The sequence below is a fragment of the Natrix helvetica genome (assembly GCF_964273705.1).
Source record: "Natrix helvetica genome assembly, chromosome: 3".
Taxonomy (NCBI): domain Eukaryota; kingdom Metazoa; phylum Chordata; class Lepidosauria; order Squamata; family Natricidae; genus Natrix; species Natrix helvetica.
In genome coordinates, this window is record NC_138549.1 from 53,069,176 (window position 1) to 53,095,826 (window position 26,651).

At 40.2% G+C, this 26,651-nt stretch overlaps 1 protein-coding gene across 2 annotated transcripts in view; it reads left to right on the forward strand.

Annotated features, from left to right (window-relative positions):
* Positions 1–26,651, forward strand: part of POLA1 (DNA polymerase alpha 1, catalytic subunit) — a 511,093-nt gene that overhangs the window by 270,819 nt on the left and 213,623 nt on the right. The gene's annotated exons all lie outside the window — the stretch shown is intronic.

The following is a 26,651-nucleotide window of genomic DNA, read 5'->3' on the forward strand; positions in this document are numbered from 1 at the left end:
TGAAAATCAATTGCATTAACAATCATATTTCAAGTTGAATTGATAGCATAGTTCATGCTGTCAACATTGATACAAAGGAAGGAAAAGAGAAACAAACCCAGACACCGGGTATTAGTGACTGCTATTTTAGGTGCTCTTTCTGTCAATAGAAGAGTGAAACTGCTTCCTCTGATTTGTGTATGGGGTCATGTTTCCATGAAGTTCTTTCTGAGAAGCACCGTAGCAACCACTAAACTAAAGCTTTCCTTTAGTTCCCTTTAGGGCTGTAGTTTCTTAACTGAAACATTGCAGGAGTGTATACCCACAGATTAAATTTTTTAAAAAGAGTTTTACAAAAATAGTTGCAAATACAGACTGATCTTAGCGTAACTTGATTTCAGAAATATGGTTATCCAAATAGAAGTACCGTAATATAAAAATGGATTAACAATAGTGCTTATAAAATAGCATCTTTGGGAAAGCCATAAACTTTTAGTATACACTAGTTTTGCTATTTAAAAATTAATTACAGTGTCCTTTGAAATGCATTTTCTAGTCTGGAAATATATTAGTGTTTAGGAAAATATACTTAATATGGGCATAGTTTATTTGGTTTATCTAGATGAAATAGAACTAATAAGACCAGACAATGGGCATAAATTTATAAGATTATATAGAGCTCTGTAAATGGCCAGAGAAATTATTGCAATTCTGTAGGGTTTGTTGTCTATTATATCAGTATAATTAAATCTAATGTATCAGAAATTTAGTGAACTACACTCAGTTTTCTATTTTCAAAATGGAGTTTCATTACATGTACCTCTGATGGATAATCTTCTAACGGGGAGGGGGAGGTGTTTTTCCGCGAACTGGGCCACATGTGCTTGAATGGAGCCACTATTGTACGTGCGATGCAAATGGCGCCATGAGCGCCCACACAATGCTGCAATGTTCGCTTGGGTGTGTGTGCTCCCGGCAACAACAGCGCATGCGCAACACTCACAGACCACTAGCCTCTGTCCTACACCTCAATGTTAGCATGAGTATGGGTGCCTGCGTGCACTGGCCAGCCACTTACACGGCCTGGTGGCCAACAACCCATGGCCCAGTTCTAACTCACTGAGTAGATCTGAGGAATGCAAAGGGAGAAAGTTAAAGGAAAAGCAGTATTTTTTTGCCATCTGCAGAAAAACATTTTGATACAAAATGCCTATTATTTAAAGAATGAATTAAAACTTAGTATATCATATTGATATACTAAGCCTTCCATCCTTCCAAGGTGAGTAAAATGAGGATCCAGATTGTTGGGGGCAATATGCTGACTCTGTAAACCTCTTAGAGAGGGCTGTAAAAGCATTATGAAGTGGTATATAAGTCTAAGTGCTATTGCTATATATACAGTGTTTATGTATTTGTGTATTTTTTTACAAAATTGTATAATACCACAATTTCTGATGTAGTTGCATAATAAGTGGGAAAAAGCCACTTTTTCCCCGAAGAGTGTCTTTGAACTATGCCACCAACATGTTGACCCTAATTAGGGAACAGTGTTTATTTAGAAGACTTAATGACAAAGTTTTGATTTCAATGTTTGTTCTGTGAGAATTCCAAACTGCTACAAATCATATCTGAGCTGTAATAATTTTTTAAAATGTACTTTTTATTTTGAAACTATGCAAAATATTACCTCCAGTGTTTTTTATTATAGAGATGCTGGTTTAACATGCTGTTTGAAAATTAACTTTAAATGATCATGACATAACTTTAATAGTTGTGATTTTGTTATTCTCATGTCAAATTTGTGAATATGCTTATGTTTTACTATATATTAATAGAGACTGTCAGCAGCATTTCAAAATAGCTGATTTCAAGATGATGAGTGTAGGTTTAGATATTGGTAATATATGTAGTACAAAATAACACATTAAATATATCTTACCCATCATTATTAGGGTTTCCATTGTATTCTGGTGAAAGAATATTTAAAGAATCTTCATATATTTTAATTTGTTCTGAATCACCCTGAATTACTTACTCTGTTAGATGAGCAACTATATAAATTAGGTAGACAGACGGACGGACGGATACCATCTTGGAACTAATTTCCTGAAGGATAAGGCAATTACATTTTGTTGACTTTGCCAATCACTAAAAAGTACCTGCCTATCTGTCTCGATCTGGAAGTCCCACAGGATCTTAGCCCTCTTATTCTCCAGAACTGTCTGTAGGATTTCTCATCTAAGACTTAGGAGAGTCTAGTCTGTATTCTCTACAGATGTTCTTGTACAGAATGCCAGCTACTTAGTTGTACCATTCAGCATATGCTGTTCCTGACTGCATCTCATACTCCACCAGTATATATTGGACTGTCTCTGAAGCCTCTCTGCATAATCTGCACCTTGGTTAATATCTAGTGTGATAGACCTCTACCTCTATGGATCTGGTGCTTAGTGCCTTTTCTTGTGCTGCTATGATCAGGACCTCAGTGGTGTCTTTTAGTCCAGCTACTGGTAGGATTTCCCATTGTCACTTCAGCTATCTGTCAGTGGTATATCCCATGCAGTGTTGTTTTGACATGGCACTTCTGCTCAATTTTCCTCCCATGTGTCCTGCTGTCTCAGGCATTCTCTCAGCAGTTTATCTTGGAGTCTTACTGATGTGCTCCTGGATGCTCTGGGTTTCATCCATGACAGTGGCTTTGATGGTCACAGGCCCTGACAACCTTCTTTCCAGCTGGTATACAATCTCTGGATTTTGGACTTGGGATGGAAACCTCTATACATTGTGAACTTGGAGTGGAAATCTTTGTAAATAGATTTATAATGTATTTTGTGAACTTCTTTAAAAATCGCTTTGGTTCATGTAAACAGTTAATTCATAGTGATTATTAGCAGAAATCCATTCTTTTCAATGGACCTCCTTTTCATAAGTTCCTCAATTCTTTCTTCTGCTTTTGATTTCCCTAAGATCTTTGGTTTTCTTCCCAACTTTTCCTATTGCCATTTCTTCACTTTTTATTTCCTTGCCACTAAATCCTCTCTGTTTATTTCTATAACAGTTGAATTTAGCTGCTCTGTGAAGACTTTCCCAACCAGGTTGGCATTTCACAACTCACACAGAATCTAACAGCCATTCTTAATTGACAGTTCCACAAGTTTACCAGTTGATTTCTGATGATACTTCTTTTCTGTTCACTTATTTTAAAAAAATTGAACTAAGAATGTGAGGAGTAAAGAAGAAAAAATTCTTCAGAATGACCTGAAGAGAGAGCATCTAAGTGCGAATAGTAATTGAGCATCTATTGGGCCATTAAGATGAAATTGGAAAATATGACAGCTTTCTGATTCCTCTATTTCATGACATATATTGTTGAGTACAGTATAATGTATTTTATTTAGCATATACCTCTATCCAGCCAAAGTACAAGGTCTATTTTCTCTCCCATAACAAGCACTTTGTGAGGTAGGTTGGACAGAGAAAGAGAACCTAGATTGGCTCATAGCTAGTGTATTTATGTAACTGAGGCTGATCACCTGGGTCTATCTATTTCTAGTCTGACACTTTAGCTACTGACTACATTGGCTTTCATTTTTCTGTTATCCCCCTGCAAAATAAAGGAACCTGAGAAAACATGTGCTAGTGTGCTATTAGACTATGACAATTGCCACTTGATCTTTTAAAATATTCAGTGCTGAGTTAAAATTTGTGTACTACAGTGTTAATATAACTTTTAAACAATCTGTATATATGGATATCTGTTATTTTTTTCTCTAGCTCTCAATACTTTACTGTGATGTGCGTGTGTGTGTGTGTGTGTGTGTGTGTTTTCGTAGATTTTCACGGGTGTAGGTATGCTGGTTTTGTTGTATTCGGGTCTTTTCCCGTGTAAGGTTGAGATTGTCTTTGCAACGTTTCGGCAGGATCTCACCTGCCATCTTCAAGTGTGGGCTTAAAATGGGAATGGAGCTGCCGTCTTTCTGTAAGTCTTGGTGGGAGGGGATGGGGTGCTGGTTTTGTTTCAGTAAGTGGAATGATTGGTTGTGTGGTTGTATCAAGATTGGTAGATTGGTGCTGATTGGTGCAGGCTGTGTGTGCATTGTTGTTTTGTATTGTAACGGCTTGGGTGGTGGGTGGTGTTCGTTTGTTGGCTAGGGCTGGTTTCCAGATGTTTGGTAGGCGGGAGGTATCACGTTTGTTCATGCTGTGGGGGTGTTTCTCTATTTCGATGGCTTCCATGATTATTCTCTTGTGGAGGTGTTCTGTTTTGGAGATTAACCTGGCTCCTTCAAAGTTGATTTCATGTCCTGTAGCTTTTCCAGCACCTTAAAGGAGGTGTACCAAGGAGCTCGGGTGGATCGCTGCCGCAGGAGAGGTCGCAAAGGCGCAACCCGGTCCAAGGCCCCAGCCGCCGCCGTATTCCAGGCGGCCACTAGGTCCTCCGACCGAGCGCGGGTCAGGGCTACAGGTAGTGGCCCAAGCTCCGTCTGGAACCTATCCGGTTCCATCAGGTGCTTGGGGCGGTACCAGCCTGATCCCCACATGCTTCAAATTCCATTCTAAAACCTCAGCCACCGAAAGGATCTTGAATGGATCCTGAAAAGAACTGAATTAGCCCTAATCAGAAATGAACTCCACAGGAAAAGATTCCTCCTAGACCAAACCAACCGGGACCTATTCAGTCTTCACCTCAAACTCAGCAACAAAATCCACCCAGCACTCTGGGACAAATCCAAACAACTAGCCCTCTGGAGAGCCAAAACAGAAGCCTCCTACAAGACAGACACACACACCAATAAACTCCACAGACTAGAAAAACAACAGAAAGCCCAACCCCCCTCCATAGCAACTCATGAAACAAACAGTACACAACATATCAGAGAGAACCCTCACCACAGCTGAAACCAATGCCCTTTCCAGAGGATTCAACTTTGCAGTCACCCCTAAACGCATCCCCACTGAAGACATCATATGCACAGTTGAAGCTACACTCACCAAAATCAATCCAGATGAAGCCAATAAAATCAGACTTGCAGTCACCAACGTCCTTTGCTCCAGTAATCCATCCAGAAGCAACTTACAGCAAGAGGAACAAGAAGCACTAAGCAACTTGAGAAAAGACAACATAATCATTCTCCCAGCAGACAGAGGTAACGCCACAGTGGTGATGAACACGTCTAACTACCAAGCCAAAATATCCAACCTACTCCAAGACCCCGCTTACAAACCTCTAAACACAGACCCCACCACCTACCTGTGAAAAACCACCAAATCCAAAAAAAAGCCTCTCCCATCAGTGAAGAGATCCAGCAAAGAATCATCCCCAGAGATAAATCTTCCAGATGCCCCAAACTCAATGGCCTCCCAAAGATCACAAAGAAGGAACGCCACTCAGACCCATAGTCAGCTCCATAGGCTCACCTCTACAGAATCTTGCCAAATTCCTCGCCAAACAACTCCAACCCTACGTAGAATCCATCATCTCACACGTACAAAACTCACCCCCCCCCCCGCACACACCAAGATTTATAGAAAGACGGCAGTTCCGACCACGGTTTAAGCCAAAAACTCCAGCCTGAAGATGGCGAGTGAGACCTCGCTGAAACGTTGCCGAGACAATCTCAATCTTACACGGGAAAAGACCCAAATACAGCCGTGAAAATTTACAAAAACATACATACACACACACACACACACACACACACACACACACACAAATCTAAACATGTGTATTAATAGTAGAATTATATGGATTGAAGAACTGGAAAGAATATGAATAGAAATACCCTAAATGTATAAATGATCATGATTGATATTAAAACTGTTTAAGGAGATATTGAAAAATGGAAGAATGAAGGATGGAACTTTGATTTAACTAAGGAAATATGAACAACAAAATAGGTGGAAAACACGTCTTTGAATATTATAGAGATATGAAAGGGGGGGGGAAGTCAAAATAGGGATAAAAATAGTGAGGGGAAATAATTATATATTAATATGTTAAGGTATACAAAAGTATAGAAAGATGGTTCAGAAAGGAAGGGTGATACTAAAAGACATATATAAATAATATGAAACAATGGGAATGAAATGTAATATTTAGAAATAAGACTATGCTTATGTGTACTGAAATGTATGTTACCCAGTTACCACACCATTCACACAGTGATATGTATAAAGAATATGCAATATAAAAATTTGATTGAAAAAAAATGATTGTAATTAGAATTTTTAAAATCATTTTCCTCCTCCTTCATTTTTCAAGTATTAGTGATGTAAAGTGCAACTTCAAAGGGTGTGCTAGTACAATTTGCAAGGTATAGCTTCATTGAAAAATCTATGATATAATATTGGTGTGTTTTCAGGTTAGAATTTGCTGTTAATGATTTCATACAGAAATAATGTTATTACTGTTAGTCAGTCTAATATCTGTGCTTATATCAACATATGATATTACTTTGTGGATCTCATCCTGAGAGGGATGAGGTAGTAAAATTTGGGAAAGTTGTGGCTGCTTTAGTGCTACTGACTGCTACTGCGCTGCTGGACTCCACCATGGTCACTTGTTCTTCAGTTTCAGTTTTCTGATACAATTTTCCATCTCATCTCTCAATCCCATGTCTCTCCCCCATTAGCAGCAAGGAATTGATTCATCATACAACTCTTAAAGAAGCAAGAACTTTAAGGTGCATGAAGAAAGATCTGGATATTTTATTGATGTGTTGTTCCCATTCCCTGGCACATAAACATACACATGCGTTATATCCTATCTTTGTTCAGGAACCCAAGACACATATGTAGTGCTCCATCCTCATTTCTTCATAACAATCCTGTAAAGTAGATTGAGCTGAAAGTCACCAAGAAAGCTGCTGTGGCTGCAGATGGAGTAGAAACTAGATCTCTCTGGTATCAGACAAATACATTAGTTACTATACTATAGATCTTGTCCATTCTGTTTCATATTTCAACCACTTCCTGCTGTGAAACTGAGTGTAGGCCAGCCCTTCCTTTAGCCAGCAGAAGATTGGACCTGCCCTTTCCCTGAAGAGGATGCATGATCCTATTTTAAACTATCCCTGAAAGCTTCCTACAATTCAATGGAGAATCAGGCAAAGATTCTAAACTGTTCTGAGGTAAGAACCACAACCTAGATAATTGGGGTAAAAAATTAAATTGAAATATTATTGCCATAATAATGACACTTGGAAAGAAGCATGATGACACCATATATTGTTGGGATGCAGCAAAGACTAGGAGAAGAAGAAAATGAAGACTAGAGAATGAAGAAAAGGAGGATGAATGATTGCACATCCCCAGAATCACAAGAATGAGAAGATAGGAACAAATGAAGGAGGAAAGAGAAAATCAACTCTAGAATATGTGCCAAACACTAATTACTGTGAGAATTCATCAAAATGACACTACTCACCTTCAACAAGACCTCAACAGAGAAGAGTGAGGCAAACTATGCAACTTTGCATGATGTAATATTTCTACTGATGCTGATTCCATGTTCAAAATCTGTCCTGTTTCTATTCCCTCAGTGTTGAAGAACAAATATTTGGTTGTTTCAAGACGACTACATCTTATTTTATTCTTCAACATAGTGACTAAATTAGTAGACAAGGGAAATACTGTGGACATAATATACTTAGACTTCAGCAAGGCATTTGACAAAGTAGACCACAACCTACTTCTTGATAAGCTAGAAAAAAAATGGGATAAATAGCATCAGCACCAGATGAATTCGTAATTGGCTGACAAACTGTACTCAACAAATAGTCCTTAATGGGTCTACGTCTAAATGGAGGGAAGTAAGCAGTGGGGTACCACAAGGTTCTGTCTTAGGCCAGTATTCTTCAATGTCTTCACAAACGACTTAGATGAGGGAATAGAACGGGAACTTGCCAAATTTGTGGATGATACTAAACTGTCAGGAATAGCTAACACCCTAGATGATAGGCTCAAGATCCAGTTGGATCTTTACATATTTGAACACTGGGCCCTCTCTAACAAAATGAAATTCAATGTGGAGAAAGGTAAAGTCTTACACTAAGGCAAGGAAAACCAAAAGTACACATATATACTGGGTGAAACCAGGCTTAATATTAGTAACTGTGAGAGGGATCTTGGAGTCTTAGTGGACAACCACTTAAATATTATCCAGCAGTCTTAAGTTGCATTAACAATAGTACAATCAAAATCAAGTGAGGCCACTCTAAAAAGGGTACAATCAAAATCAAGTAATGCCACTCTAAAAAGCCTTAGTAAGACCACAGAGAGTACTCCATCCAGTTTTGGTCATCACACTATAAAAAAGATGTTGAGTCTAGAAAAAGTACAAAGAAGAGCAACCAGGATGATTAGGGGACTGGAGTTCCTAATTAGGTTACAGGAACTGGACATGGATAGTCTAGTGAAGAGAAGGACCGAGGAGACATGATAGCAGCATTCCAATATTTGAGGGGCTGCCACGGAGAGGGAGGGGTCAAGCTATTTTCCAAGACACTTGAAGGCCAGACAAGGAATAATGGATGGAAATTGAACAAGGAGAGATTCAACCTAGAAATGAGGAATTTTCTGACAGAACTATCAACCAATGGAACTGCTTGCCTTTGGAAGTTGTGGAAGCTTCATCACTGGAGGCTTTCAAGAAGAGATTGTACTGCCATTTGTCAGAAATGGTGTAGGGTCCCATGCTTGGGTGTGTGGGGGGGATTGGACTGTTAATCTGTTTGTCTTAAAACATATACTGAAAATACTGGAATGGTAGAAGTTGTCAAGTCATTCTCTTGCTTCATTTGCTTTCTAAACTTTAAAATCCAATTATGTTTTCCTCTTTAAAACTTCAAGCTTTGGCATTTCAGTCTTCAGTCACAAGCAGCACATCTTGCATGCATGATTTGTTGATTTTAAATTGAACTTGATGATAAAACTCATCAAATTTCTCCTTTGTATTGGTAGTTGGTATGTAAACTTGAATGATCCACATACTAAATTTCAATTGATACTATTTGGTCACATTTTGCATTGCAAAAGTATTGTTTCTGCTATATCCTTCCAATCTATAAAAGCCAAAAACATGCTTCCTTTTTTATTGGTCCTGGATAATAAGCAGTGTGATCTTATGATTGAAAATGTCAAATTCCAGTTCATCTCTATTTGCTGACATCTTAAGATGTCAATTTTTGGTCATTTCATCTTTGTGGTTTGGCTTTTCCACATTCATGCATCTTACCCTCCATGTCTATACTGTAATTCTGTTTTTGCAACTTCAGATTTTCTTTTTCTCTGCATCAACATCAACAACGAGACATCCCGAATGCGTTAAATTAGCCACGTCATTAACATACTCTCAATAGATACTGATACACTCAATCATCTCTGAACAGAGCAAAGGTTGGATCCCTTTAGAACTATTAGATGGAATGTTACTTGGCAGGAACCTTATTCTTAGCATTCAACTATGTGTTAATACTTTCTTTCAATTTAGAATAGAATAGAATTCTTTATTGGCCAAGTGTGATTGGACACACAAGGAATTTGTCTTTGGTGCATATGCTCTCTGTGTACATAAAAAGACAAGATATATTCGTCAAGAATCATAAGGTACAGCACAATGATAGTCATAGGGTACAAATAAGCAATCAGGAAACAATATCAATATAAATCGTAAGGATACAAGCAACAAAGTTACAATCCTGCAGTCATAGTAGGAGGAGATGGGTGATAGGAACGATGAGAAGACTAATAGTAATAATGCAGCCTTAGCAAATGGTTTGACAGTGGTGAGGGAATTATTTGTTTGGCATTCAGGAAAAAAACTGTTCTTGTGTCTAGATGTCTTAGTGTGCAGTGCTATCTACTGTTGTTTTGAGGGTAGGAGTTGAAACAATTTCTTCCCAGGATGCAAGGGGTCTGTAAATATTTTCATGGCCCTTTTTTTGACTCGTGCAGTGTACAGGTCCTCAATGGAAGGCAGGTTGGCAGTAATTGTTTTTTCTGCAGTTTATTTCTCAAAAGGAGAAGGAAATTAGGGGAGATGGATTTGGGAAGTGTAGGTAGAATACAGATGAAAGGAAGGCTGTAGCAAGCATAAAGAAAGGTTTGAAGGACACAAAGATCTGTTACCAACTGTGCCTTAAATTCATTTCAAGAAACTAACTTGAGAAACCTCAGATGGGCTCCTCTCTAATATACATAAAGAAAAAAGAGAGACAAGAAGCACATGCCGCCTTATAAGCATCGGTTATTATAGGTGTGGTTTTAAAGCCATATGGCATTGGTTTCTTAAATTTGGTCTACCCTATGGGATTGACAGGCTTGGAGTCATAAATTAGTAACACCTCAGAAAAATAGGGTTATTTTCAGAACTTTGCAGTTACTTTTCAGAATCAAATGAATCTGTTTATAAACAATTTTAAGTTATTTAATGCAAGTAGACCTTGCTTATTAACTTTCTTGTTTAGTGACTGTAGGCCGTTGGAAAAACAGTTTTGTATTTATGGGTGTCACAGTGTCCTCCCAGAAATAATTGCACTTGATAAGCAACTTCTACAACAGAGTCAACAAAGAAGTAAAATCACAAGTTGTATCATGTGATTAATGACTTTGATGAGTCACTTAACAACATAAGTGATGCAAGTCTGGTGTGGTCACATAATTTTTCACTTACCACCTATGACACTTAACAACAGAGTTAATAGTCCCAATTCGGGCTGATAAGCAATTAGCTTTACAGGTAATCCCATCCATCCAGTGATAGCTTTGCAACATTCAAATGAGTCATTTTACTCCAGAGAAAGAGGAGAACGAGAAAATAATTTCTAAATCATAATATGGTTTAATGATAGCAGCTAAAAACCTGTAGCTCTCTTCCAGAGTTGATGGAATTTCACTTAATTTTAAAAACGAGAAAGATAATAAAAGAAGATACACATCTAGGAAAGCATATGATGATTTTTATCTAATAAAGGAAAATATTTGTAGTGCAGGGTTTTAAATGAGGGGTCCTTGGTGCTCTCTGAATGTAGTTGCTTTCTTACAGATGTTTCATTACCCAAACTAGGTAACATAATCAATGCGAGTGCCACAGCATCATTAACACTTATGATGTTACCTAGTTTGAGTAATGAAAGATCTGCAAAAAATCAATCAAGATCAGAGAGCACCAAGGACCTCTGATTTTTATCTATTTTTCAAGGAAATTCCATTTTGCTCTCAGAACAAAAGTAATTAGAACAGATTATATATGATAATTTTGTTAGACTATTTTTCACTTTTTTCCTCAAAAGGTAATGGGTATCATACTATGATATTGATGAAAAATAACAACTTTTTAAACTTTTTTTGAAAAATAATATTTCTATTCCTGCTGCTAATTTGTGCTTGAGTGGGGAACATTCCACTTGAACACATTCCATCTGAATCACTGTTTTTCGCCATGTCCCATGATAAATTCCTTAGTTTAAATTTAAATTTAATAAATTTAGTGAGTGATTTTCATCCATTCCTGTAGTTTTAAAGTGGCAGACATTCAAAGATTTTTGTCATAGTGGTAATTTTTTTAAAAAAGCTTGATATAAGTTTTAAACAATTTCTTCAGAATAGAACATAGCAAAAAAAAAAAAGAAGAAAGGAAAGAAAAAGAAAGAAAGAGGGAGAAAAATACTAGCTAATCTAAATTGGGGAATAGAGAAGGCTTTTTTAAGCATGAAAATTTTATCATCTTGTCAGCTGGCAGAATGCCTGCTGTGTGGATTCACAAAGGCTAAGAATTACACTTTCATGAAATTTTCCTCACTAACTGCCCTGGTTAATTTGAAAGATAACCCACTGTTCTAATTCATCCCTCAATTGGGTGGTGCCGGTTTTATCTTTGATCTGACAAAGCATTTGTGTTAATCGTTTTGGCCCTCTATTAGACACTCTTGGGATTGTGCTTTTACAATAAATGTGTCTGTGATAGCTCTTTAGTCTATTATACTTACAATAGATCTATAGAACTGGTAATTAATTCTGTACTGCTTTGAAAATGGAAAGAATAGGTGTAGCTCTGTCAAGTGCTATTGGGGTTTGTTTAGCTGGTTCATTTTTGAAGTGTTACCATGAGCTTTCAATGAAATATGTGTGGTTTAGAGAGCTTCTTCTGAAGCAAGTTGCTGAGTGATCTCTATCCAGCATGTATATTGTTTTCTAACATAGAATCTTAGTTTGAAAGTTGGTGCCTAAGATAACAGTGAAATATAAAAATATTCCATAATCTTTTATTTCCAACTATTTATTAAAATATTAATCCTTGAAAAGAGAAATGTATTTGGTTAAAGTATTTTTGTTGCATATAAATTATTTTTAATTTGAGACTGACTATGATACCAATGTAGTTTGTATTGCATGAGTTTTTAGCATGTGTTTTAGATATATTTTGTCATATAGGTATTATCATAGCTATATTTATATTATAAAACAAATGTTTAAACACATTGATTATGATTATTACCTTTTCCTGCATTTAGGGAAATTGGATTTAGTCTCGAAGCCCTTACCAACTTTGTTGCAGTTCTCTTTCCAGTTCCTCGGTATCATCCTTATATTGTAATGGCTAAAACGTGACACAGTATTTGAGTGCATCTGACCAGCATATAACTTTCCATAAGCTCAATGTATCTATGTTGTTTTGGCTGAATTTTACACTGGCTCTTTTTTCCTACCTACCGTATTTTTGGGAGTATAAGACGCCCCAAGATTTTGAAGAGTTAAATTTAAAAAAAAGGTTTTTGCACTCTGCAGACCTCACAAACCCTCTGCACACCTCATTTTTTTGTGAAAAACAGGGCATACAGAGCGTCTGAGAGGCGTGCACAGTGCTCCTGGGGGCTGGAGGGGCAAAACTGAGCAAAAAACAGGCCATTTTTCACTCATTTTTGCCCTCCCCAACCCCCAGGATCACTTGGCAGGCCTCCCAAACCCTCTGCACTTCCATTTTTGTGAAGGGTAGTGTTTCGGGAGGCCAAAAATGCTGTATATAGTGTATAAGTCTGCACCCAGATTTTTACCCTTTTTGGGGGGAGGAAAGGTGCGTCTTATACTCCGAAAAATACGGTAAGTCCAGAAGCCTATGTTTCTCGCAATCAAGGTGCATTTTGCTGGAAAAGACCCAAATGTTCAAGTCTATCAAGATCCTTTGAACTTTGACCTTATCTTCTGGTATGTTATCAGTTTCCTACCTTAGTGGTTTGAATTGTCACCCTTCCATTCCCCCACTAAGTCATTTATAAATATGTTGAAGAGATTTGACCAGGTCACAATTACTGAGTAATATGCAGAAATAGATCCATTAAAGATCCACTTGTTAGATATTATTGTTCAGTCCATTATGTATCTGTTTGGTAGTCAGACCATCTTTTCCATGTTAAGTTTTATCAAGAAGGTGACTATGATCAGCTTTGTCAAAAGCCTTATTAAAGTCAATAACTTCACACTTTGCAAGTCTTTTCTACCTCTTCCATGTCTGTGTTGAAATAATGATTAAGCAGATATCAGAAGTGCACAGAAAAACTTTTGCTGCAACACAGTGCTAGGCTTCACAACTTATGAACCATCCAAGAGTGAATGATGAAATTGCACATCTTTGGCTTACAGTTTCTGCCATAAAATCTTGGCAACATGCAATTTTTATTTTTTCCCAAAATTGAAAGAATACTTTAGTGGGCATTTGTTTTACTCAAATGAAGAGATGGAAAGGACTTGATTAAAGAGATAAAATGTGGAACTATATGATGTCTTCTCTTTTTGGGTATCTTAGACCAGGGGTATCAAGCTCAATTTCATTGAGGGCTGGATCAGCATTGTTGTCCTCTGGGGGCCGAGGGGCATGACCGAGGCAAAGGACATGGCTTCAAACGACTGGGTGTGGCCAGGGGGTATGGCCTGCTTGATATCACTGGCTGGTGCCTGTGGGGGCCCAGCAGGGTTGGGGAGGGAATCCAGGGGTGTCTGAGGAGTGGGGTGATGGACGGGATGCTTGCCCCACAGGTTGAGGTGAAGCGAGGCAGGGGGTGGGGCAGCTACAGCCAGAAACTCTTTGGCCACCATGCACTTGCTGCCCCTTGTGTATGGTGGGGGATAGTTTCTGGCTATAGATGCAGCCTCCAGTCCCTCAGCTGGTGCACCCTGCAGCTCTGGAGCCCACTGTAACCACTGGGCTGGCCATCCAAACAGCAAGGGGAGGAACGTGATGCAGACCACTGGATGTGCTAACTCCATCCCACTGTCTGTTTTGGCTTGCAGTTAGAGAGCAGGTCACTGCTGGTCATGTTCTCAGCCCCCTCATGGGTCTTGGTATTATCCTGTGTGTTTCCCTGTGCACGGCAGTCCCAAGGTGCATCGGGTGCACAAGAGGGACACTTCACCAGCAGGCCAGGCAGGAAGTGGGGAACGGTGCAGCGCTTCCCCGCCCCCTACCAGAACCAACACGTAGCACCCGGCCAGGCTTCCCTGAAGTGTGGCAGTGGCAGGGTAGGAAACGGTGCTCGTCCCAAGGCTGGAGGAAAAGGGTCTTTGATTCCTGGGCACCGGTTCGGGCAGCGCCCTGCTGCCTTGCCCACTTGCATGGAGGGAAGTCTCGCTACCCCCAAGCTGCCCTGACACTTATGTTTTCTTCTGCTAATGCTCCCATGAAGACTTGTTATATAAGCTGAATGGTAGACAGATGGATAGCTATTTCAGTGTCAACTACACTTTTCACCAGGTTATTTGCAGTGACCAGGAGCTTCTGTTTTGTAAATCTGACCAGCTTGTTCTAAAAGAGATTTTTCTTTATGTTTGAGCTAAGGTCCAATATTCAGTGAAGAATTTCAGAGCAGCCTGAAACATACTTCCAAACTAACCATATAATACTTATATGCAAACTTTAATATTGAAAAGCTTTGGAGAGATCTCAAGCATGCATTGCATGTCAAGACATTAAGAATATTTCTAAGTTAGTAGACTTCTTCAAAAAAGGATGGAAAAACATTCCTAAAGCAAAAATAGAAAGACATTTAGTTGACTATAGGAAATGTTTGAAAGCTGTTATTTCTGCCTGATGAGATGTTGCAAAGTACTGACTGAAAGGATGTCCAACTTCTGCACCTGCCATATTCACTGTTTTCTTATTTTGAATTTGTAAACAACTGCACATAAATAGTATGTATGGATGCAAATTTACAGAAAGATGTTTAACTGTCTCATGCAGAGCTTCTATTTACTTAGGGATTCATTGAAAACAATTTGACCCAGAGATGCTTAAACTTTTATATGAAATTATATTCCATTTAACTTCTGAAATGTATATAGCTATTCTGTGGTGAATTTTAGAGCAAAGATTGCATCTTTGTTTTCATTAATAAAATATCAGAATAATTAGACTCAATCTAGTCAGTTAAGAACAATACATTTTTTGACTTGGAAGTAACTAACAAAGACCATAGATTTAAGGAAAAAGAGAAAATTTGAAGTGCAATATTTTCATAAGTACAATAACATATGTTTGTGTGTGTGTGTGTGTGTGTGTGTGTGTACGTGCCTACACACTAATCATAGCATTCTAGAACTTTTCAGGATGTTATCTGATTGCTAGGGAACATGTAGGTAAAAACCTTGTATTCTTCATCTACATCCTTGAAAGATCCCTTCCATTATACAAACCAAAGTTGAAAGACAATTTGTTTAAAACTTCTTGATTAATCATTATCCTAACAATTTTGTGGAAATTAATTATTTGGGGTAGTGATGCAGTACATAATATTCCTACCAGTTGGAATGATCAGTAAATGGTCTCATAACTTCATAAATGAAGACTGAAGAGGAAAGGAACAGTTGTGCGATGGTGAGAGAATCAGAAATTTAGAGAGCATGTTGTTGGTTCTCAGAAATGGCAGTCATAAGAAAGATGCTGCCTGTTCAAGAAACCATACTCACTGAACACTTATAGGCAATCTGATGATGTCACTCTTAGCCACAAATTGGAGTACAGTAGATTATTATTATACCAGTGACCATCACTTTCCTCAAAACCACTGAATTGTAAAAATATTTGATATCATATTTGTACTGAAATTAATCTGAATTAAGTTTCCATCTTGAATAAACTATAATTATTACTTTGAAGATAATAATGATACTAATTGTGATAATTTTAGTATTACCGATCGCATTTAATATATACCTTATTTTTTTGAGTATAAGACACCTTTTTTCCTCAAAAAAGAGGCTGAAAATCTGGGTGCATCTTATACACTGAATACAGCATTTTTTGCCTCCTGAAGCCCCCCCCCCCTTCACCAAAATGGCCGTGCATACCCTTATGGAGACTTTCAGAGAGCTCCTGGGGGCTGGGGAGGGCAGAAATGAGCAAAAAATTGGTTCCCCCCCCCCCCCGCAGCACTCTATAAAGTTCCATAAGGCTATGTATGCAATTTTTTTGACAAAAACCGGGCCCGTTTTTGCGAAAAACTGGCTATTTTTTGCTCGTTTGTGGCCCCTCCGAGGAGCACTCTGCAAGCCCCCCCCCTGGGCTATTCTTGCCTTTTTTTTAAGAAAAAACGGGCCCATTTTCATGAAAAACGGGCTGTTTTAGGGAAGTTTGCAGAGTGCAAAAACTTTTTTTTTCCTTTTGGAAAGTTCTTTAACTGATTGATGAGAATTACATTGATCAAGTGCTGTGCCAGCAGAAACACCTACCTAGCTACTGTATTTCTCTCTATCTCTATTTCTCTCTGTGTGTCCCTCTACCTACCTACCTACCTACACACACTCTCTCTCTTCCTACCTACCTACTGTATTTCTCTCTCTCTCTCTTTACCTACCTACCTAACTACTCTCTCTCTCTCCCTACCTATCTACTGTATTTCTCTCTCTCTCTCTCTCTACCTACTTACACACACTCTCTCTCCCTACCTACCTATTGTATTTCTCTCTCTCTTTCTATTTCTCTCTCTCTCTCCCTTTATCTACCTACCTAAGTACTCTCTCTCTCCCTACCTATCTACTGTATTTCTCTCTCTCTCTCTATCTATCTATCTATCTATCTATCTATCTATCTATATATATATATATATATATATTTCTCTCTCTCTATCCCTCTACCTACGAACCTACCTATACTCTCTCTATCTCTCCCTTTACCTACCTACCTACCTACTCTCTCTCTCTCCCTGCCTACCTACTGTATTTCTCTCTCTTTCTCTCCTTCTCTATCCCTCTATCTACCTATCTACTTTTTTCTTTAAATTTGCCTTTTCAAAACCTTGATGCATCTTATACTCCAGTGCGTCTTATACTCTGAAAAATACAGTAATATTCTTGCTCTTTTCCAGAAAACAAAATGCTTCATATGTCATATTTTACTAGCCCAAACACTTGCATAAGAGAAGCTGACATATAAAGGAATTAATCTTTTCATGTTTGAGGAATTTAGTAGTAAATACAACATTTTAACTTTTCTAGGAAATTACTTTACAATTTGAATTACAGAGTAATGCATTGCTTAGACAAGATGTGCTAGGTTATTTTTCGGTTTTTCTTTTCAGATAGTCTTTAAAACCAGTCACCATTTTAAAGAATAAAATACTGCTAAAAACACCAGATTGTAAAAGCTTTGCTGCTCCTTCAGAGTGTCTTGGGGCATCCACTGATGTGTAATTGCTTTTACATCAGTCACAAGAGAGAGACAAGAATGCGTTTTCCGTGAACTTAACAGTTTGGGCAATTTTCTATAATCCAGTAAATACAAATTGTACCTGATTACTCTTCTAAGTCTGTCAAGCAAATTTTAATGGATGAATGAATGAGTCAAATCTGTGCATACAAATATATAAATGTGCAAAATATGGTCCTAATTACAAGGCAGCTGAATTTACAGAAGGTCAGGTAAACAAGGCACCCAGTGTAATGATTATTAATTGTTAATAATGCCTTTGGGGAAATATTCATATTTGTTTGTTGAAAATCTAACAGTTTTTGATAATAAATCAGTATTAAAAGCAAAAGGTATATTCTCCCTCTTTGCAAGTTATGTTGACATTTGCTTTTATTTTCCAGGCTGATAGACATTAAAGAATATTTTTTATCTCATAGTCATAATAGCATTTTTTTCTGTTGAGATGATAGATTACGGTAGTTGCAATTAAGGTCTAGAGCAGAATGATATAATCCAGAAGGAAAAATCTTTTTCACCCCACCAAATCTGTTTAAGTGAGGCTGCTCAGAGTTCCGACATCTATTTAGTCATCAAAGGGATGTTTTCTCCTCTAACTGCAAGCTGTTCAGGACTGTTGATACTCCCACCATAGATAATAGTTATATTGTGGCAAGCCACCTCTTTTTTTTTTTTGGTTGAGAGAGTTTTTAAAAAAAAGAAAATCCTTACTGTGAACAAAGTAAAACTATTTTCTTCCTTTAGTTGTGCATGTTGAAATGAGCACTTTGGGCAGCAAATGGCTGTGATACAGAGTGACATTCTAACTCAGTGGTTTCCAAACCTTTTCAGTCCACCGCCCCCTTGGTGGTACAAACTGAGCTTCAGTGCCCCCCACCCAGTGGTGGAATTCAAAAATTTTTACGACCGGTTCTGTGGGCGTGGCTTGATGGGCGTGGCTGGGGGAGTCATGTGACTGGGTGGTTTGCATGAAGGAATAAAGATAGTAACAGTAAAATTCAAAACTGTAACAATTAATTGCACATTTATTCAAAATCCAATTTAAAAACCTTTGTAGTTAGTTAATTCAACAAAATTGTTGAACATGATCCAGTGATACCAGGTTTTCAAAGTCTGATAGTCATTTATCAAGAACCTTAATAACTAGTAACTTAGTAAACTCAGTAAAATTTAGTAACTACTTCACTGTTCAGTAAATTAATGTGATGGATGGCTTGATGAAGTGATACCAGTTTCCCAATGTCTTGTTTTAAGTCACTTAGCAGGAGTCTTAAATCACCATGTTCAGTAATCTGGAGTCGATTTCTTTGCTTGGAGACCACACTGAAGCCATGTTCCACCAAATATGATGTTGGAAATGCAACAAGGAGCTTCTTAACCACTGTCCATAGTGCAGGATAGCGATCAGAAATTTCTTTCTGAAACTAAAACTCTTGGTACAATTTCTTGAACTTTGGCTTCAGCTCAATGTCACCAATATTTGCTTGAATTATTTGATGAGATTATTGCATGGTACCTAGGGATTCCCAATATGGAAAGTGAGAATGGGAACATTTTAACAGATCTATATGTTCTTGGGTTATAATTTTCACTAAAGAACCATGGGGCTGGAAAGGGAAATATAGACAATGGAGTCCAATCCCCCTCCTCAACAGTTTGGAAGAATAACTCTAGCAAAATGTAGCCTTTTACCTCTTTGGGGAATCATTTATTATTATTTATTTATTTATTTATTTATTTTTCCCAATACAACTCATGCAAAGGGTCATCCACAACTACATTACATTTTCCACACTCATATTTGTGATTCCTTATAACTTCTTTAAACTAAACATTTTTAGTACAAATCAACGCATTGACATATATATCACTAATGCAGTTTCCTATCTCTTCCATTGACATAATTAACACCTTATGTATTGAATACAAGTATATCAAGTATAGGTTAAACATGAATTGAATAACATCTAATTCAAATGTATAAGCTGTGAATTTATTATATAATCACAGGCAAACATTGCACTTATGCTTAAGTCCTCTACCCACGCACATTATAAGACAGATAAAACTATCTTAGCTGGCTGTTGTAAATATTACTCTGCTAATTCAACAAGAAATGCTACTGCATGAATTCTTAATGCAGAACACAACTAAAAGTGATTTTAGCAATTTTCTTTCCAAGTTAATTCAAAATGTATATCCAAATGTTCCTCTTATTTTTTCTCCAAGCACTAGGGAGAATTATATTCAAAACCAGACACTTTTGCTGTGTGTGTGTGGTTTTTTTTTTTTTTGCTTGCTTCTGGTCTCCAGAGTCAGAAGGGCCGGTTGGGACCCCCAGAGGTCATCTAGTCCCACCCTAGACAGCGCCTCCCCGCCCTACATTCCCCAGCCCCACCTCCTCTGGGAAGGCTCCGGTGGGGGGGAATGCAGAGCCCCTGCAGAGAGCCCCTGCTGCTCTCTCTCACCCTTCACTCTTACTCCCTCCCTCTCTTCGCAGGCCGAGCGGCCGCAGCGTTACTGGGACGGTGATCATGGCTGTGCTGTCGCCCCGGGGAGGGGAGGTCTGGCCACCAGCAAAGGGCTTCCGCCGAGGCACCCCATGCAGGCAAAATAGCGAGCGAGTGAAGGAGGATCAGGCAGGGCACCGAGGCCCCTTCGCCTCCCACTTTGTCTTGATGAGGTCACTGCAGCTGCGGACGGACGGAGGTAGCCGGAGTGGTGGGGAAGCCCGGGGGGGCGGGTGAGCAATGGAGGATCAGGCAGCTCTCTCGCCCGCCCGCCCCGGGCTTCCCCACCACTCCGGCTACCTCCGTCCATCCACAGCTGCAGCGACCTCATCAAGACAAAGTGGGAGCGAAGGGAGGGGAAGTGGCCTCCCTTTGATCACTTGCTCCCCTTGCCTGTCCGCACTATGCTAGCCCTGCTCTCACTGATTGGCTGGCTCACCAATCGTCCCGCCCACCTCTAAGAGCCCTATCTATAGAAAGCCAAGCAGAAAAAAAGTTAACTGGGTTTAGATAGGGCTCTTAGAGGCGGGCGGGGCGATTTGTGAGCCAGCCAATCAGTGAGTGGGCAGGGCTAGCATAGTGCAGATGGGCGGGGGAAGCGAGCGATCGAGCAGCTTCTGGATGGGCGGGGGTGAGTGAGCAAGCTTGTTCTGAATAGCTCGCTAGAGGAGGCCACCTCCAGAACTCCTTTGCCGCCCCCCTTGCCTCTTACCGCCCGCCTGCCGCCCCCCTGCCCTCTTACCGCCCCCCTAAGCCATCTCACCACCCCCCAGATGGAGGTAGCGCCCACTTTGGGAACCACTGTTCTAACTCTATCCCTCACAAAAATGTGTTGGGGCAAGTTGCGGGTGCTTTGGAAATCTTCCTCCATAATAGCTCATGTTAAATAATATGAATTTTTTAATTACAGCAGAAGGCCAGCAGTTTAAAAAAAGTAAGATAGTTAAACATAAAAATGTATAAAGCTAAAAACAATTAGTACATAATTAAAGATTCGAGAATTTCTTGATAGTATAACATTGATAGATTGTAAGCAGAGGCTAGATAGTCACTTCTGAGGGATTCTGTCACATAATTTTCTTCCATTGGCAGAAAACTGAACAGATACCTTGTGAACTTCCTTCCATGATTTAATGTGGTCATCAGTTTTGTCCTTCCTAAATAGCACTGGGATAGCATTAGGGTAGCGTTTTGTTACATACTTGTATCGGGCAGCATGAATGGTAAATGATTTGAAGATAACAGTCTATTTTCCCTGCTTTGCCTTCATCATTTATCCATTCATCATTAATTAAATCTTTTTGAGTGAAGTAGAAAACTTTTCAAAGTATCATCTAGGAATCCTGCTCATTTTAGATTCAAAGGCAAAATCAGGGGCAAGAACAATAACATCTCTAGGACCAGATGGAAGTAGATGCTCTACCAGGAAAATTAAAACTATATAAAGAATGATTATAGCCTGAATGATTGTTCAAAGGGAGTCTGATTCTATTCTAGTATTTTTGTAATAAACTGAGATTTCATCTAATTTTAAATTCTACCTATTTAATATGGAGAAGAGCTAACTAGATAAGACAAAAGTAGTCATTGAATGGATCATAATTCTGGGATAGAATCACACTCTTCTTGAAATAGTAGATATGTAATTTGGAAGTAATTATGATCCAGATATCTTTCTGATCCAACAGGTACAATTTATGACCAGATACATTTTTAAAATCGGTTTCAGCATTTATATTAGGGATGTCAAACTCAATTTCATTGAGGACCACATCAGCATTATGGTTACCCTCAAAGGGACACTTGCATGGAAGATTGAGGATTCACAGTGGCCAGGTGGGCATGGCTGGACAGGCATAGCTGGGCGGTCACAGCTGGGTCGCTGTGACTAGATGGGCATGGCCGGGTGACAGGCTCAACCCTGCTCACTAGACACAGCTGACTCAGAACGGGTGGATCAGGACAGAACAAGTCACAATTGCAAACTCGATGTGGGGACAAGGCTCCTCGCCTCCCCAAACTGCTGACAGCTAAGAGCGTAATTATTTTTAATAATAATTTTAAAAACACTTTAGGCCTATGGGAGTAAGTTTCCGATCTACAGGGCTCAGGCATGACAGAGGAGCAATTTGAAGCCATGGACACCAGACCTGTGGAGGCAACATTTACACCTACAGCCGCAGGGCTCTGGCCTGAACCGCAGATGAATATGATGACTTTGTCCAATATGCAGGACATTATAGCAACAGCCATTACACAGGGCATTGCAGCTGGGCTACAACAGAGTTGCCAGCCGATTCCAGCTGTGGCCCCTGTGGTTCCTCCATAGACTGAAATGGCTAGCCCCTGCAATCAGCAGTATGTCCCCAGTTGTTCGCAGCAGAGTGAGTCTCCAGTGTCACAGGAGGGCGAGATTAAGGACACTGAGTTTTTGGAAGATGAGGGCACTACTCTAGAAAAACCCACGTTTTCCGGGCTCTTCAAGCCAGAACACTTCAAAACTTTGTTGTCCAAGGCCAAAGCTTCAGCCAATTTTGGAGCTCAGGCCACTGCCCCTGCCTCTATGGCATTGACCGCTTTGGCGGATTCTTTCTTTACAGAACAGACTATTGAAGCAGAGACTGTACCTGTACTGAAACTATTTTTAGATGTGGTGCAGAGGCAGTGGGCCTCTCCAACATCTGGCCCGATGCCTTCCTCAGTGGATAGGCAATTTTACAATGTGGCCAGTGAATTAGGACAGCTGCTGAAGATACCAACCATCGACGCTCCGGTGGCGACACTCTATACGCCTACAACCATGCTGGGATCTCAAGAAGAGGTCCTCAAACTAGAGGACAACAGAGCCAACGTCACATTGCAACGACAGCATTGTTCTTCTCGAGGTCTTGTCTCTTCTAACTCCAGCAGCTGCAGCAGAGAATTCCTGCAACCGATTCAAGGGTTCACCAGGACCTGAACAAAATCGTCGCTGCAGTCCAGTTTACGTCCAATGCCACAAGATTTGCTTCACAAGCCATGGCGTCCTTGGTCGCTTCCTAGTGTCTGCTCTGGTTGTGCCAGTGGCAGGCGGATATGAGGCACAAGTGGCGTCTGACGTCTGTCCCTTTCAAAGGGGGTGCATTGTTTGGGGAGTCTCTGGAGCCCTTGCTCATAGAGAACAAGGGCAAATGAAAAATTTTGCCCTTCGCCTCCCGAAAAGGGGTTTCTTGATCTGTTCCCTATCCCAGGAGGCAGCCATTTCATGCCCATGATTACAGTACCTCCTTTTGTGCCCCTGATTATGGGTCCTCAAGTTTCAAGCCCCAGGGAGGTTAGGCCGGCGACAGCAGTCATACAAGTATCAGAGGGGTACCCAATCCAAGCGGCTCTTCCAGGGTGGAGGGGGTAGCATCTACTGTAAATCTTAGAATAACTGATACCTCTATCCCCATCGATGGACATTTGGCCTTCTTTGCTGACCGAAGGGATGAAATCACCTTTGACCTTAGGATTAGGTGTATTGTCAAATCAGGTCTAGCGTTAGAATTCCTATACATCCCCCATCCCCGAGGTTCTTTATTCGCTGTCCGGTATCCCGCAATCTAGTGAGCAAAGCATCCTGTAGTCAGCAATCCAACACCTTCGGGACATCAGGGACATGCAGCCAGTTCCGGTGTACCAAATCCATCAGGGGTTTTACTCTATTTTATTTGTTATACCTAAGATCTCGGGGATGGGGTGGGGTGGAGAGTGGTTTTAGATGTAAAATGCCTTACGATAACAGGAGGGTTAAGATGCACTCCTTGCAGTCCATCCTCGCAGGCGTGCGACAGGGTGACTTCCTCACGTCCATTGACCTAATAGAAATATATTTGCATATCCCTATTCTGTCCGAACATCGACAATTTCTGAGATTCTGTTACGGAGGATGTCACTATCAGTACAGGACCTTGCCATTCGGCCTTTCCTCAGCCATCCAGGCATTCACTAAAGTAATGGCAGCATTGGCAGCACATTTGAGGGCCTTACCTGTTCATGTCCAATGCTACCTCGATGATATCCTGATACAATCCGGATCTTTGTCCAGAGCGAATGAAGATTTAGAAGTCACGATGGAATCACACAATTTTTCCATAAACATAAACAGGGCCAAAAGCCATCTTGAACCCACCAACCGGATTCTGCATCTGGGGGCGTGGATAGATACCGCGGCCAGTCAGGTTTTCCTGCCACAGGACAGACAGATAAGTATTAGACAGCTGGTTGGAGATGTCTTGATGCAGTGCAGGGTGTCCCTAGCTACTGTACGTTGTCACGACTGTTAGGTAAAATGATGTCAGCTTTCTCCATACTAGAGACCTACAGTGGTTTCTCTTACCTTTTCAGAAGGCATGCAAGAGTACATACCTGGCAAAGGTCACTGTACCCGCGGATGTCCTTTACTCCCTCCGCTGGTGGAGGTTGGCGGCCATCACCAAGGGCTGCCAGTTCAGAGTCATAAACAGAGTAATGGTTACCACAGATGCCAGCCTATACGGCTGTGGGGCCAATCTACAGTCAACAGATAGCCCCTCAGTGGCTCCAGTAGACTGTCTGGCGATTGAGCGGGGCTCTTTGATGGAGGACAATTTCTCCTCCAGGGTCATTGACACTATCCATGCCTCCAGGAGGCCCTCCACAGACGGTATATATAATGCAACCTGGTGTACCTTCTGTGCCTGGTGCTCAAACAAGGGCATCGTTCCTACAACTCCTTCTGTACCTCAGGTCTTGGAATTTCTCCAAGACAGGCTGGAGAAAGGTCTCTCACTTAATACACTTAGGCAGGTAGCAGTGCTAGCTACCATCCTGACATGAGGGGCAGGTCAATCCTTATCCCAACACCCCACTGCAAAGAGATTTTTGAAAGGGGCGACAAACCTCAGGCCACAGGTTGTTCACCGATACCCCACTTGGGATTTGTCAAAAGTGCTCAATTTTCTTAGGGGTCCACCCTTCAAGCCCCTCCGCACTGTCCCACTGCAGTTCCTCACCTGGAAAGTGGCCTTCTTGGTGGCCATCAGCCTATTTCTCTGGGCAGGAAGGTCTCTGCATCGACCATTGGCAGATGGTTAAGAAGCTGCATAGCCAGGGCGTATGAATCCCAGCATGAACCAGTACCAAGGGGCATCACTGCCCACTCTACTAGAAGCGCTGCCACCATGGCAGCCTGGGCTACGCAGGCTTTTCTAGAGGAGATCTGCAGAGTGGCCACCTTGGCATCGCCCTCACCTTTTTCACCAATTACAAGTTGGATAAGTTTGCATCTGCTGAAGTGGAATTTGGCTGCAGGGTTTTGCAGGCAGTTCACTCTGACAGGGATATTTCGGACCAGGCCTGGGCCCACCTGTAAGGACAGTACAGCTTGGGTATATCCCATGTCTGGATGATATCTCCACAACTATGGAAAAAGGGTGTTGGTACTTACCTGATACGCTTCTTCTAATAGTGTGGAGATAGCATTCAGCCTCTCCCTGGGGTGTTACTGGTCCTCAATAAGGTTGTACATAGTTCTTGGCTGTATATATCTATATCCTACCTTGAATGTCATTTAGTGTACCAAGTTCTTGACTGGATGTTTGTTGAATGTGTACTAAAACTTGTTTTCAATTGATGACACGTTGAGTCTGTGTGTTTCTTCACTGAAAAGCTGGGTATAGCCAGCAACAGGGCTGTGTCTTAACTTATTGTAATCAGACTCAGTCCAATCAGAGAGTGGACAATGTAATCCCATGTCTGGATGCTATCTCCACACTATTATTTTTTATTGATTAAAGTTTTTTATTTTTCCATTTTCATAACATATAATCACATGTATATTATTACATAACCAACATCATATTTTATTGTTAAATAGTTACATCAATTCATCTTACCAACAACTCCCAAAAACCATTATTGGCTATTCTGCTCTCCATACACCATATTTGTACTTTGTCTATCATTTTCTTCTCCCTCTCTCTTCCCCCTCCCTACCTCCTTTCTTCCCTCTGCTGTCCTTCTTTTCTCAACTTCCCCTTCCTCTCTCCTCCTCCCTCCCCTTACCACTCCTCATTTCTCTCCTCCTCTTCCTCCCCTTGCCTTCTCTCCTATCCCTCTCTTCTTCCCTTACCTTTCTCCTCTACTTCCCACTCTTCATCTCATTTACTTGGTGTATTTCAGCTTCTGAGCAAGCTCCCTTTTATGTTGATGGTATTTATAATTCTTTTTCAATATACATATTTAATTTTTCTCCTCCTTTTTAGTAAAAAAAAGTGGTATAATAAAAAAATACATATGTGGTCATTGTGCTTTTAAACTACCACCACCCCAACCTAATTTTGGTTGAGCTGTATGTCAGGGGGAAAAAAAAACGCCCTGGAGAAATTTGAGATCAATGGACCGGGCTGATTCCCTTCCGCATATCTTTTGAGATATTAAGAAAAGAAATAAAAGTCTTTAAGAAG